Here is a 16,947-nt window from a genome sequence, read left to right as displayed (position 1 = left end):
ACTCCTGCTCATAGTGTCAATGTTTCTATCCAACTGCTTACTTCCTTGATATCTTTCAGTTAACAGCATCTTGGGAACACAGTCATGTTATGTAACTGCATTGTAAAAGAAATATGAAGAAATATTTCTTCTGCTCTGTCTCTCATAAAGTCATAAATGCATTCACATGCCTGCCATTTCTTTACCCATTCACTTTACTATTCTATATTTTTTTGAATACTATTGTTCTTTCTTGTATTTACAACCAGCTAAGACAGTTTGGTGTCCTCAGTAATCTTTCTAGTACGAATACAGCAAAACTAATTCTTTCCCCAACATGTACATCATTCTAAGCAACATTCAGTTGCAGTCCAAGAACAGAATGACATTACCTTTTGGACCAGCTTGTGATAGAGTAGAAATGTTCTTTCTTTATCATGTTACAAATAACCTTTACCTGACTATTTCTTTCTGTTAGCTTTGAACTATATAATGAAAATTATAGTGAAGCTCACATTATCATTGTGTTGATTTCCACTCCATGGGCAGAGTGTTACAGCCTTGGGCAATAGTGTGAAATCAAAACTATGAAGGGATATACTTTGGATGGCATATCTAATACAATCCATTCTGCTATAAAGCGTGTTTCTTCAACGCAAATTGACTTAAACACTTTTGCAGAATTTAGACCATTATTTGTAGAACACAAACTTTCCTTGCTAGTATTGGCTATAACGCAATTCCGGCCTCATCAGTTTAGAAGTGATGTCTATTGTGTAATTTTCTTAGAACACAAGATCATTTGTGAATGGAACTATCGTGTTATATCAGAACCAACACTATTTCTATATCTATCTCATATTTACTATTGACGAAAATTGATTTTATCTCCAATGGGAGGCTACACTCTGTAAAAGCAATTGGGTAGACCTCCTTTGTTGTGTTTGTCACTAAATTGTAAATGAGTTCGAAAGTCTTCCAGTCCGTTTTGGTACATGCCAGAAAGCCAGATGGTGGAGGATAAACCAGAAGCCAACCTTAATACCTAGTTAAGCATTCATTTAAGGAAGCACACATAAACACATACCTCCTCACCCAACACCCACCATTTCAAACTGTTCTGAGGTATAGAAATGAATCATTTGTTATGCCAACAAACAAACACAATTAATTAAAATTAATCAAAAGAGAAAATGCTGGAAAATCTCAGCAGGTCTGGCAGCATCCGTAAGGAGAGAAAAGAGCTGACGTTTTGAGTCTAACTGAACCTTTGTCAAAGCTTTACAGTTGCTGCCAGACCTGCTGAGATTTTCCAGCATTTTCTCTTTTGGTTTCAGATTCTAGCATCCATAGTAATTTGTTTTTAATTAAAATTAACATTCAATTAACAAATTTGTTCATTGAGTAAGTATTCATGGGAAAACATCTAGATAGAACCTTAAGCACTTTGCATAGCCCACTAACATTAGTTTCAAGTTTAATGATATACCAACCTCAAAAAGTACCATATTGTTTATATTATACTTCTCTGTAATAAAATTGCTGGGTATTGTTAGTCATACATGATGTGTAATGCTACAGTTTGGGAACATTGATTATTGTGATTTCCTTGATGTTATAGAGTCGTAGAGTCATACAGCACGGAAACAGACCCTTCAGTCCAACCAGTCCATGCCGAGCAAAATCCGAAACTAAGCTGGTCCCATCTGCCTGCTCCTGGCTCATATCCCTCCAAATCTTTCCTATTCATGTATTTATTTAAACATCTTTTGAATGTTGTAATTGTGCCCACATCCAATGCTCTACTGTCTAACTAAATCCAGCTGATAACTAATAGTATTATATTTGAGACAATGCTGTAGGAAACAGCAAGGGAGATTTTGAACTTATAAAGAAAATACATATTTATTTAAAATATTTCCAATGTTAAGTGTTAACATTTCTCTTACAGGTTCTTCTGAGTGTTCACTAAAGTATCAAAAATGTTGTTTGATTATTATTTTTGCATGTATTCTATCTGGACATTTCTCGATTTTGTTCCCACTCCCAGGTGATAATATAACATTGCTTATTCTGGATGCTACCGCTACCATGGGTGTGGATCATGCATATTGGACATTTTTTTGGTAACTGTCAACTTTGTATGCTATCATTAAATTATATGACTGTAGGACTATCACCAATAAATGAATAGTGGAAATTAATATTGCATACACTGGCTAACACAGCTTTGCTGAGAAATCACAGTTTCAAAGTCTTTAGGTGTGATCTCGCCAGCCACTGAACAATGTGAGTGTGTCAATTGGGAAAATAGAATGAGATTGACTAAAGTGAGATTCATAACTTGAAGATCAAAAAGTATGAATCTTCAATCCAGTTTTGAATAGCAAGATGAGAATCTCATTAGTGAGCAGCAAGAGTTCTGTTGCATCCATTTGCATGTATTAGCATACCATTATTTTCTAATTGCACCTGATTGATGTGCAGTTTACCATTTTCCCACTTGTTGGATAGAAACAAAATGGTGACAATTCCTGACATGAAAGCCAGAATGGTTACTTGGCAACTCCAGCTTTCTCTTCTGGGTCTCCATTTTGGACAGAAATTGTTAACATTTTCACAGCATGCTCCAAGGGCAGAGGGTAACTACAACCCCCATCCATGGATGTTGGTAAGCTACAAAATGGTTCTGTGCTTAGGAGCTGCACATTGCTGCCAGGGCACCTAATGTGTAGGGACAGGTACCCATCTCATGTATTTGATCAGGGTGCACCTCAGTGCTCCTCATGAGCTATTTTACTGCTCATTCACTTTTTGTAAGTTTGGATGCTCACTGCACGTCTGTCTTGCCATGCATTTTTATGCTTTGCCTCCTCAGCCGGAGGTTCAGAGGTAAAACATATTTAGCTTGTTTTGATGATGAACATAGGCACAGAGCTGGGTAGATTGCCATGGTTGTCAATAGTGATGAGTGATCAGTCAAGGAGATGGATACGTTGTTGTATTATACTGCAATGCATCAATCTGAGGTCTGCAGCAAATGCAGCAAAATGGCCACATCTCAAAGTTCATGAAATGTAGTCCTCAGTCAGGTGAAGGAGACAGCCATGAACAAAGGCATTCCAGCACAGTAAATCCCTAGGCATTGTCTGCTATCAGTCCAGAGGCCTGGACATGGTTGGATAGCTCCATGGATGGTTAAGGTCAAAGGGTCCATTCTCTACACTCCAGGAAGTGAGCCACATCAGTTCAGCAGATCCACTGCATCCAGTCTGTAGAAAGCATAGTACATCAGTCAGGATGGCCTTCTGAATCACAGCCAATACAACAGTGGCAAGCCCAGATACAGGCCTTGCCCTTAAATCATATTCACCTGCTCAGAGCTGTTGGACAATTAGAGGCTAGGAGTTGTTGTGTTCCATATCACCACTGGGCATGCCAGGATCACTCTGAGAAAGACAGCTACTGGGGTCTCAGGATCTATCCAGACTCACATTTAAGAAAGTGAGAGGTGACAAGCTGGCCACATTGTTTGAGATAAAATGCCTGTTTCGTGCCAACAGGTCCAATTGCAACTTGGTTAATCTCACTCTGACAGGATGAGGCCTGAAGGGGTTGAAAACTGGATTCAAATGAGATTGTTGACAAGAGTAGATTTTGATAAGTTTATCCATCCTAGCTTAAAGCGATCACTATTATGAAGTGTTCATTTATTACTTCACCAGCGAGAATAGTAGAAATAAATTGGTGCCATTAACAGGTAGGTTTTCTTAAATTCCAGATTCCTACCAGTTCTGTACTTATTTCAAGGGTACTTATAATGGATGAATGTAAAAATGAGAGAGTTTTCCCAAAATCATTGTGCTTTTGACCTTTAACCCTAGAGGACAGAATCCGTTATATTTTTTGTCTGTCTTAGTTTGGACTTCAGGCCCAGAGGAAATTGTTCAAATAGCTTAGCCTCTCTAAGTTGAGGTATGCTAAGATTTTTGTCAAAACTCATCAAATGGTAAAGTCACTGTGTCAGTGTTTGTACAGACAATCCCAGTTTCTGAAATTGCCACATGGAATTTAGGCAGCTTGCGCTACACTTCAAATATTTACTTCAGACTTAACAAACTGGAGAGTATTCATGTTTTTTTTTAAATTCTTGACAGAATGTGGGCATCACTGACTAGACTAGAATTTGGTGCCCAACACTAATTTCCTTTTAGAAGTTGCCATCTCCTTGCTCCAATTGATGTGGTGTAGGGAAACTCACAGTCCTGTTCAGGAAGGAGCTCGAGGATTTTGACCCAATGACTGCGAAGGAATGGCAATGTATTTCCAAGTCAGGATGATGTGTGGGTTGGAGAGAACTCACAGAAACTGGTGTTACTGTGTGCCTGAAACTCTCGTGGTGGTAAAGATCATTGGTTTGGAAGGTACTGTCGAATGGAAGTTACTGCAGTGTATTTTGTGAATCATATGTACTTTTACCACTATGACATTGGTGATGGAGGGAGTGAATATTGAAGGGGATGGATGGGATGCCAATCCAGTGAGTTGCTTTGCTCTGGGAGGTGTCAAGTTTCTTCAGTATTGTTGGACCTGCACTGATCCCACGTAAAATGTTTGTAACATCAAGTTATGATATCCTGTAATCACAAGCTACTGAAAATTTTAATAGCTTTTAAAAGTCATATGTTTACAATAATTTTTAGTGAATGCTTCATTTCCAATTTATTCTGATATAGATGATACATAATGCTGCATAATGAAATCTACCTTATCCTTACTTTTCTGTTAGCATTGAAGAATTTTCTGCTTGAAGTTAAAATAACTGCAGTTATTGATCAATTGCAAGTGTTAGAGCAGAGCTGTTTAAAGGTTACATTTAAAGTTACAGCTACGTTCATGGACATTTTATGATTTTAAAACTAGATTGCTTAATCGTTTCTATTGGTTGCCTATTTTACTTCATACAAAATAAACGTGGTGCATTAATAGAATAGAATAAAAATTTATTGTCACATGTACTTTTACATAAAAAAAATCAGTGAAAGGATTGAAAAGGATTGTAAATCATCTCACTGCAACTTACTAAAACATTTTCCTCAAATCTAAGCTGGTTTGCTTGCAAGTTCATATCCTCAGAACTGCAGATTGGAGATAACATAATCTTGACTGATACACAGAGCAAACCAAGGCTGTGTGTCACATACATCAGGGAGGTCCTGACATCCATGCTGCTCCTGCCTGTTTTGCGTGTACCTATAATCGTTACATCATGTGTAAGCTGTTGGCAGCATATCGACTGCCAACAGATTTTAATGTCAAGCCTTAATCACCTACCGCAGGACACAGGATTCAGACTGTTATGAAGGATTGAAATAGACTGCAGAATATGGCACGGCTGATCATGGAAAGTCTTCAATTAATAGAGGTGAGAGATTGAAAAAAAAACAAATGGCTTGATACCTTGATGATTTCAAAGTTAAAGTTCAATGAATATATGGCTCATCATTTGCAGAGCCACGTCAATTACTTTATGCTCGACTGGAGAGCAGATTTTTGACATGTCAAAGCTTTCTGGGTTATTAAGAACACATTATTATTACTAGCCACCAGTAGTTACCCTGAAATTTCTTGTCATTTGCATCTTTCTCACGTCAATTGATTTTTTTTTTGTCAAAATATAACTCATTTGTGTTCTGTTCAGAAATGAGTTGTCATGAACAATTCATAATGTGGCGAGAATCTTCCACATGGCTCCCTATTACATAGGAAGAACTGTCTTTAATGGAAATACTTTTACAGTCTTTTAGATTTGAAGTACTGAATATTTCAACTCATCGGTTTGGCTGAAAGTTGGTCATGGTATTCAGCAACCTTTATTCTATAACGAATCTTGCATCCAAGCCCTGACCTTCTTATCAGCCCACTTCACCCAAAGCAATACAACAATCTGCCAATGCATTGTTTATATGCAAACTTCCCAAAATAGATTTTAAAATGTCCACTCTAAAATACAAACTCCAACTGCAATCTTTCAGTCCTGGAACAGCACTGTTGAAATAGTAATGTCTAAAATATCATTTAATAAGGATTTTGGCATCACAACAAAACTGCCTCTTCTTTAATATTGGTTGCCTTTATAAGAAGAGTATAAGACAAACTATTGTGGTTTTTCAGTATAAGGAAAAACATCCTTCTGGTTTTTCTGACACAGTTTGATAGCATTGCTTGGCAGCTTTCCTTTGCCAAATTTGTATCAATTAAAATGGAACCAATTTTTGATATATTCTCTTCATGTCAACCCAGGTATAACCAGGAACTTGCAATTTTATAGGTATGATAGCTCTTTGTGTATGATTTTGTCAAAATCATTTGATTTAGAGAATTCTAGTTACTTGCATATTCCAATATATCAATCCTTGCCATAGGCTGGAGAGGATTTTTGTCCACAGGGTCTTTATTTCCATGGTGCTGCAGTGACTGTGTGCTAAGGAATCTGTTTCTAAGGTAATCTAACTGTACATCTGCCTTTGACATCTGTTTCCTTGGTACTTTAGGTGGACATCTGCCAATGACATCTGTTTTCTTGGCATCCCAAGGATGCTCTTCTCAATAACCTTGTGCACTTGTGAAGATTTTTCAGAATGAGAAAATATGAATTTCAGGTGCTCCAAATATCATCATGTTGTTCATCTCTTCCTTGTGAAGGTAAGACTGAATGGTATTGCCATTTCAAATGCATCTTTTGTATTCTATCATAATAATTTTATTTGTAGTGAGAATAAGAATGATTTAAAAATTAATGTATCAATTGATCAACAGTCACGCCAATGCTATTGTCATTGGAATTTATCTTTTATGGTGGTAAACTTTGAATTCCAGATCAAAAGAATGTGTTTCCTGAAGAACCTTAATTTCTCTAACCGAAATTAGAATCTATATTCTGGCCTTCTGTGTATCACTTTCTGAATTTTACTTCATGAACTTTGTCAAAACAATATGGTCTGGAGATGCCAGTGTTGGACTGGGGTGTACAAAGTTAAAAAACACACAGCACCAGGTTATAGTCCAACATGTTTAATTGGAAACACTAGCTTTCGGAGTGATGCTCCTTCACCTGATGAAGGAGCAGTGCTCCAAAAGCTAGTGCTTCCAATTAAACATGTTGGACTATAACTTGGTGTTGAGTGATTTTTAGCTTTGTCAAAACATTGATAAACATGCCTTCAAGTACCTTACAAATATATTTTTGGACTTCATCCCTAAACTACTTTGTCCTCCTTCACCCTCTTTTTCTTTAAGAATTCCTTTCAAACCCATCTCTTTGGGCCACCATTTTTTTCCACCTCTCTTAATACCTCCTCCTTTGATTTTCACTATTTTTGTCTGAATGTGTCACTGTGGAGTGACGAATTTGCTTAATTTTCTCTGCTCGTATCTCATGATATCTACCACTTCTGTCAGAGGCAAGATAGGTTTAGAATCCTTACAGTGCATGTAGAGGCCATATTGCATCGGCCCTCTGAAGAGCATCCCATCCTATCCTCGTAACCTCATATTTAATCTAGTATCCTGCACATCTCTGAATTTACCCTGGCCAATCCACCTAACCTGCACGTCTTTGAACTGTGGGAAGAAACTGGAGCATCGAGAGGAAATCCTCACAGACACAGAGAGAACATGCAAACACCACACAGACAATCCCCAAGACTGGAATCGAACCTGGGTCTTTGGCACTGTGAGGCAGCAATGCCAACCACTGTGTTGGCCCTAATGTTTAAGGTTTATGGTACTGCTTAAGGTATTTTTCAGTCACCAGTACTTTTTTGCCCATACTATGTCTAGGGCTTGTAATTGGTGCTCGAGGATGCACCTCTGTAGAGTCCTTACAGAAGAGGCACTTATCTTAATTAACAAAATGGTTTCATGTACAAGAAAAATGACTCCAACCAGGGTCATTGGGTCATTCAGGAACTCCACAGAATGTATCTACTCCATATGAAAACTGGTGAAAGAACTCACTATATCTACCCAAAGCCTGCAAATGACATCATCAGATTGGGTGGAGATAGTGCAATGTCAACTATCCCTGTTCTAGAATCTCTCCTTTAAACAATGTCTCTCCCCAAGCTTTTTTCCCTATAGTTAAGCCATGATACAATGATGTGAATAACTACATTACTTTTATGACTACCTATCCCAACCCGACTTAGAGGTAGAGGTGAGTACATTTTTGATGACCAACGGCATGTAAGGACATAGGGATGGAGTGGGTAACAGGCAGTGAAGTGTTTAATCAGCTATTATCATATTGAATAGGTGAGCAGATGCAACAGGCTGAATGGCCTACTCCTGTTCCTATATTCCTGTGTTCCTTTGAGCCAGACCAGTATGTGTCATTTACCAGTTTTTGTTTGACTTTCTTTTTGGGCATCACTGTCAAACTGATCTAAGCAAATATCATTTCAATATTTTTTATGATTTGTTTTTCATGAAGTTTGTATTGTTGCATTCAATAATGCTGCTTTAAATCCAATTACTGTAAAGCATGCTAGTCTCTGTACAGTATCCTCTTTGTTTGCCAGTCCTTTTAAACACTGTCTTGTTGCAATGCTATATTAAATTCTTCAATAAGAAGAAATTCTTTTACTGGCTGTTCTGCCATGCTTTACTTTCATCCAATTTTCATAATTCTGTTTCTCAGTGAGACTGTTTCTCTGTACTTCATACGGGATTTTCCCACCATTTTTATGCTTTTCTGCCTTTTTTTAATGAATGAGATGGTGGCTTCCTGCCCTTTTCATGGAATCTTGTCTAATGCAGCCTGGATAGAGCTTTCCCCTTTTCACACAGGCAAAATGTACATCTGACAAGATTGGTCAGGAGTAATTACTAAGGACGTTTTGGAGCCATGCAATATACCTGTTCCCTGCAAAGACAAGCAAAGACCTTGGCTCTGCCTGAAGACTGTGTGACGTTACCAGATTGTGAGGAGCTAATGCAACTTCAAGATTAACTCTTTCAGAGCCATTACATTATACAACATGGAGCATCATGGAATGTTTTCTCCAGTTAGGAGAAAAGTCAAGCTGTTGCACCAATATGTTTGTTCCCTATTATCTACGTGCACAGATTTCATACAGGAAATTAATAGGTCATTTAGTGTTTTTATTCAGTTTGAATGAAAATGATAAACCATTAATAAAGTTTAATAGACTCTGTTCACTCACAGGAGGTAAATTTGGCCATCTTCCCTCAGGATCTGGCAGTGAGTCTTTCTGGTTGATGCTGCAAGCATAACTTGAGTAGTTATCAGCAAATTAGGCTGTTTTTGCAATGGAAACAAAACTCCGATGAGTTTCATCAAGAATTCCAACAACAGTCCCATCACTTATGAATTCTGATTTAAAAGTTCCATAGTCACAGGTTAACTAGGTAAGGATGGAGTCTGCTTAGACGTAGAATGCCAGCCATTCAAACAATCCAGAAACAGTTTAAAGCCTTTTCTAAAGGTAACGTGGATTTATAGTGCTTGCAGTATTCATTCATTCCTCATGCCTGATTAAACACCAGGAAAAATGAGTTGCTGCCCAACAATTAACATTTATAATCACAGGGGGCTGAAATATCAAAGAGCATTCGAAATTAAATCCTGCCAAACTGCAGAAATGGTGCAGAAATAAATGAATGAATGAATAGTCAAACTAACATTTCAGGAATAGATTCTGCAGTACAATGAATTTTGTACTTGTACTGTGATATAAATATAACAGAACTTCATTACGTGATTGATAGGTTGTGAGCATTGTGAGCAGTTTTCAAATATCCTGCACATATGATAGTATTGTGCATCTTCTCAACTTCTGTGCAACTGAAGTTAATGTAATATCATTACAATCACTAAACAATTCAAATGTCTTATGGTTTCATTGGATACGTCCTCACAAGGAAAACAATTTACATCTGTATTCTTAACTGTAGCTCACAGGAGAGATTACAATGCCAATGATATGTTTTTCAAAATTGCTTTTAGCTGATTTTCCCTATTTTGATCAAATATGTTGTCCAAATACAGAGTCATCATTAAATTCTTGAATAAAAACCAAAAGAATTGCAGATGCTGTATATCAGAAATAAAAACAGAAATTGCTGGAAAAAATCAGCAAGTCTGGCAGCATCAGTGAAGGGAAATCAGAATTAACGTTTCGGGTCTGGTGATGCTTGCTCAGAACCGATGATAGCTAGTAAAATGTCAGTTTTTCATGCAGAAGATACGGTGGAAGGAGGGGATAAGGAGTAAACAATAGATGGCGGTTTTAGCATCTGTGAAGACAAATCAGGACACATGATTAAAATATTAAAGTCCAGCTGGGGTATGTTCTCCAGTCCTGTTAAATGAAGAACATTGAAGAGCATGGACAAAGCAATGTAGCAATAAAATGTGCAAGGCTGTCAAACAACATAGAATATCTTTCCTTGTCTTTTAAATTTAAAGTAACAAGGAATCTAACATGAATGGCAATGACGAATGTGGTATTTGTGACCTGTTCTAGTAAGATTTATGATTTAGATTCTTGTTATAGGTCAGACTTTCCTGGTAAATAGTTTCCACTAATTTACATCAAGATATTGGTCTTGTTTCCTGTACTCTCATTTAGTCTTCCGACTTTTATGAGAAACCGTCAAGAGCAGACTACATCACAAAAGCAATGCCCATTTCATCTCGTCTTGTTACAAAGTAAAATTTTTAAAGAAGACAGGTTAAAAACGTGTATTGGAGTAATTCAAATTTCTAGCCCATCATAAATCCATTTAATCTGTGCTCCCATTCTGCTTTTTGAAAGCTTTTAAAAGACTCATTAGTCTGGGTCTCCTGTTCTTAGTTTTTTGCCCCACATTTTTGTAATTGCCTATTGAAGGTTACTGTTATGTCTCCTTGCACCACTTATGGCAAATCTATCTAATCAACCCTTTTGGCCAGTGCATTCCAGATCTTTTTCTGGTTGGCAAAATATCACTAATGGGGTACCACAGGGTTTGATCCTCTGGCCCCTACTATTTTTAATCTATATTAATGAGTTGGATGCGAGGATCAAAAAGTATCATAGTCAGGTTTGCAGATGACACTAAAATGGTTGGGAAGGTAAGTTGTAACAAAAAAATAAGAAATTTACCAATGGGTGTGGATAGGCTAGGTGAATGGACCAAAATGTGGCAGATAAAGTTTAACATAGACAAGTGTGAGGTTATCCATTTTATCAGAGGAATAGAGAGGAAACTTATTAACTAAATGGAGAGAAATTTAGTGCTTCAGCGCAGAAGGATTAGGGTGTCCTTATGCATGAATTGTGGAAAACAATGTGCAGGTACAACTGGCAATAAGGAAGGCAAATGGAATTTTGCAATGTATTGCTAAAGTAATAGAGTTTAAAATAGGGAAACGTTGCTACAACTGCATAAGGCATTAATGAGACCGCATTTGGAATATTCCTTAACTTTTGCAATATTTGCCTTTATTTATCATTGCCAGGATGTGCTTTCCTCTGGCATCCTGGTAGCCATCAAAAGTATACATGGAAAAAGAAAATAACAGTATGAATATTAATCATTGATATCAGATAATAGATTTGAGGTTGATGTTAATACTGGTGGAGAATATTTAAATCTGTCATTTATTTGCTGTTCCAAATATTATGCCTGTTTTCTTCCCTACTGGAATGTGTTTGGATTAAAGACATTGTGCACCGATGGCTTACCATAGTCATATGGCCACGGCTGTAAGTTGCTTTCACTCTAGATTAGTTAGTCATTAAATATACTACATGAAACTTGACTTTAAATTCTCAGCTAAAATTGTGTAGATTTTCAGAGCCATCTACTGTAAGAAACATCAAAGTTGAATTAGAACAGTAGTGCCCATTGGATGAGTTGGAATGCATTTGAGTTTCCAGTTTCTGATGCTGTGGGAATGAACACCAATGAGACAGAATCGGAATTTCTTCTGATCTCAAATAACAACATGATGAAGCAGCTACTGAATTAATCAAGAAACAAATAAGGATAAAAACTCTGCTATCAGTGCTAAGCAGAGTGCTATGAGCTGCATTACATCCGAGCTCTCACTGACAAGCAGAAAACCAGGCTGGATAAATTTTGAAAGCTTTGAAGACACATTTGAACCCTTGCTTAATCTTCCTTATCAATGGTATTGGTTCAACATCAGATCTCCAGGGAAAAAGCTGAATCAGTTTGCATGCAATCGTTAGCTGGAGAGGTGTTGTGAAGGTGGATGCTGCAGAGATGACAGAAGAAACACTCTACACCATACAACAGGTTGGCATGATCAGGACTAAAGGTGATGAATAGTTTATAATTGATTCAATGATGAGGAAGAGAGCATCAAATGAATGGTGTGTGTCAGATAAACACTGAAGCTTTGTGTAGCATTATGATTTTCACAAACCAGTGCAAAATGACTCAAGATGATGATCTAGAAATACTTGAAAACAAAGTACAAAAGGTTGAATAATGCTCATTGCAAGAGGACAAATGAAGCTAAAAGCCCAATGCCATGAGAAGAATAAATATCTGCAGTTCCAGATAGGAAATATTAAGTAACATGTACTGATCTCAGCTGAAGCAAATTCTGATAATGCTACATGTATGTACAGAGAGACTTTAACAGGTCTTGGCTAGGCCTCATGTTGAATACTATCTGAGGTGAGACTATGAGACCAACTCACTGTCTGTCGAGGAGAGTTCCAGCTGCTCTCAAGTCCAGCCAGAAAGATGAGATGGCAGAGTTGGAAAAGAAGGGAATATTCAAAACAAAAGTGATGACAAACAGGATTAGCAGCCCAGGAGTAGAGAAAAAAATCCTGGAAAGCTGAGTATTGGCCACTGAAGCTCGACAAGTACAGCACTTTTCCAACTATACTTTGGACACCGAAGGGGAAATATGGATTGTGGTTCATGCCTTTTGACATTTCCATTGAACTGGATGACTATCAGGCCAATAGCACAAGCTAGTCAGTGATTCCTGAGTGAAAAATATTGAAGATGATCTGCTGCTCTATTAGTGATACAATAGAAGTCAGGGCAGATCATGAGCATAATCTGATGTGATCGGTACTCAAGAGATAGATGAACCTGAAACTAAATAATGAAAATGTGTAATTTTAGGTGCCTGAAGTCAAGTCCATTGATTATGCACTGACAGTGGAAGGACTTCACCAAGATGAGAGCGGCAGTGACCAACAGATGTGAAAGTTGTGCAATGATTTGTTGGACTTGTGAACTTCTCAGCAAAGATGTTACCTAATTTGTTATCATAGTGCGATCCTGTATTCAAGCTCACTACTAAGAATATGCAATGATACTGGACACAACTGATCTATTGTCAGATCCCAGCTCTCCTGGTCTTGAATCTGTTCTGGTTATGCCTATTGCAACCATCTGATTTGCCATGTGTGGATTCACTGTTGGTAATCTTTCCTATTGGTGTAAGTTACTTTTACCAAGTTGAGGAGAATGTCTGTAAGAAGTCTTCAACAGAGAACAAGCATAAATATGATAAATAGAATAGATTTATTATAAAGTATTTATTCATTATGTTACATCAGACTTACAAAATAACTCTTTGTAAGACATCAGAGTAGGCTTGAGAGTAAATATATGTTTGAGGAGAAAGTGAGGTCTGCAGATGCTGGAGATCAGAGCTGAAAATGTGTTGCTGGAAAAGCGCAGCAGGTCAGGCAGCATCCAAGGAACAGGAGATTCGATGTTTCGGGCATAAGCCCTTCTTCAGGAATGTAAATATATGTTACTGTTCGGTGGTGTGGATTTAACATTAGGACAATTTCAACAAAACATTGGTTTGCTCCTCCTGGGAATAGTTCTTCACATATTGATGGGTGTAGCTTATCTTTTGATGTTAGTTAACCCTTTAAGGTACAAACTGTATTTTATAAGTAGAACAATATACAGCTTCCATTCAAATTAATAATTAACAAGAACAGTTTGACATGCTCTGAAAGTTATCAACTCAGTGGAGGCATTGAATTTGAAAGAAAATTGAGTTGCTTTGATAAAACACTCACTATATACATGAAACTCTCCAGAGAAGTAATTTTACTCCAGGAATGAGCAGATATCAAACTGACAACAAAAACTTGCATATGTGCCATTAGAAAACTTGAATACTTTAGAGATCATAATCATAATATGTATGAATCGTGCACAACTGATGAAAGTGGAACTAAGTAGAGTTAACAAACAGTTTTTGTTCATGAATAATTGTTTTCTTTTTGACCTTGTCCACTTTTTAAAAGTTTAAACTGTTTGGACATGTTGTAACACACCTTTGCAACAGCTGGGATGTGAACCTTGATCTTCTGGCCCACAGATAAAGAAAACTATCACTGCACCATTAGTTTCTTTTTGCCGTGCCTGTTAGGTAATTTGGTTAATTCAAAGTGCATGCAATTGTCATTATATTTGTTTATGAAAATGTGGGTGTTTGGAGAATGTATTTGTAAGAACACTGGACACTTACAATTTGTCATAATCATGTTATGTCTGCTGTAAGTTGCTTTTACTTTAGACTGAGTAGCCATTTAAAGCACTCTATGGATCAGAACAACTGTCACATCAAACGATTTTCCACCTGGCATTTTATTTGAAAATGCACATATTCCATGATAATTTTATTTGGTTTAAGCACAACTTTCAGTTATTTAGTCATAGAGTTGTGCTGAAGCATGGCATCATGGTTACTATGGTGAGACCAGGACTGCTTGCAAATTGTGTGTTGTGAGGGAGATTGATTGTTACGCTGTGCTAGTTGTACAGTGTGCTTTGTTTGCACTACTGACAGTATAAAAAGCTTAGAGGCAGTTATGAGGTGCAAGTTGTTATGGTTACAGCCGACAGTTGCTGCTTGGAGCACAATTGCACAGCAGTTAAAAGTTTTGAGCCGCCATGAACACATGAAAATGTAGTCCTGGTCATTTATTTTTTGGTGTATGGCATTTCATGGAAATAAGAATAATTATTCATAAATAGCATTATTATGGGTTAACATGTTGGATAAATAATACCTCCGTCACGCTATAGAATATGCATGCAGACTACTCATTTCCAACCAAGATAGGCTAACCCGTCCTTAAAAATAATTTGCATCCAGAAGATTTATTATTTTGAGGTATGGTGAAGGCTGAATGTCCAATTAATCCAAAACAAAGTTATTAGAAGGAGCAAGAAAGCAGCATTATTTGCCTTTATCCTTTTATTTTTGGCTTAATATCCTTGATTTGATTTATTATTGTCACATGCACCGAGATACAGTGAAAAGTGTTGTTTTGCTTGCTATCCAGGCAAGTATGTAAGTACGTCAGGGCAATAAAACAGATTGAAAAATATGATGTCAAAGTTACAGAGAAGGTGCAGAGAAAGATCAAATTTTATCTGTGATAGGTCCGTTTAAAAGTCTAAAAAGAGTGGGTGAAAAGCTGTCCTTGAATCTGTTAGTTTGAGATGCTTGCCCTGGGTATCTGTTTTGATGCCTTTGCCACATTTCAGATGATAATGTTCCTCTCAGAACATGTATCGCCATGCTGATCACTGTATTTGATTTTTTTTTTGCCTGTCCTATGTCTGTAAAATAAATTCAGCATTGTTGATATTTTTGCTCAGTGTTTCTTTGAAAGTAAAATAATGTTGCAGTGAACAAAGTCTTGGTCATATCCATATTCTGTTCTTTTTCTGACAGGCAATGTCTACATCACTGGCTAGACCAGCATTAATGAAGCTTCCCCAATTTCCCAGAGAACAGTTAAGAGCCAAACACATTGCAGTAGGTCTGGAATCGTATGTAGGCCAGATCAGATAAAAATGGCAGATTTTTTCCTTTAGAGAATATTAATGAACCAGATGGTTTTTACAACAATCAACAATAGTTACATGGTCAGACTTTTTAATACCTTTAAATTTTACTATCTGTTTTGATGGGATTTGAATCAATGCCCCAACAGCATTAACCTGGGGGTTGGTTTGGTCAGTTTGCTGGAAACCTAGATTATAATGCAGAGTGATGCTAACACCACAGGTTCAATTCTCACTCTAAGTGAAGTTACCATGCTTTCTCACTCTCATCCCTCACCAAAGTATGGCAACCCTCATGTTAAACTCACCACCAGTTGCTTCTCTCTAATGAGAGTCGTTCTCTGGGAGTATGGTGACCTTATATATTGTTTACTAAGGCTTTGTGGCATTTGGCATGATCTGGACACTATTAACTATTCTCAACTTTCATAATAGAGTCATACAGCATGGAAACAGACCCTTTGGCCCAACCAGTCCATACCAAACATAATCCCAAACTAAACTATAGTCCCACCTGCCTGCTTCTATCCCATATTCCTCAATCTTGTCACAGCATCCTCCGTAGATTACTTCTTGGCATACTGTATGTACTCCTATGACCCAACCAATCCTGTGCCCTTCCATATGCACTGATGCAGTTTTAGAGGCAATGAAAATTGCCTTTACATCTCATCAGTTGCCAGTAACATAAAATCAGCACAGTGTCAGGAATCTGGTCATTATTTTGGTTTTTCTGTTGTTTTATTTTACCTTTTTACACCAGTCAGGGTATGATATCACATTCTCATTAATTCAATTCAAGAGTTTGTTCCTTGCGGCTGTGAATGGTAATAATTTCAATGAACATCTGCTTGAGTGTTATTAACTGAAAGCCGATGATGTGCTGAGATGCTGTGATACTGTCAAATGTCAAGCATTGTCAGCTGCTCACCAAGTGCCTTAACGTTTGATCACCCGAATACTTCAGTTGTTTTCTCTGGAGTTAAGGTTAAGCTATTTTAGCATGCATTGGCTCCTGTGTAACACACTGAAATAATCTCTGACATCCCATCAATTCAAATCACCTGGCATGGTAGTGATTTGTTTTCC

Source organism: Hemiscyllium ocellatum, chromosome 23 (assembly GCF_020745735.1).
Source record: "Hemiscyllium ocellatum isolate sHemOce1 chromosome 23, sHemOce1.pat.X.cur, whole genome shotgun sequence".
NCBI lineage: Eukaryota > Metazoa > Chordata > Chondrichthyes > Orectolobiformes > Hemiscylliidae > Hemiscyllium > Hemiscyllium ocellatum.
This window is presented reverse-complemented; position numbering follows the sequence as displayed.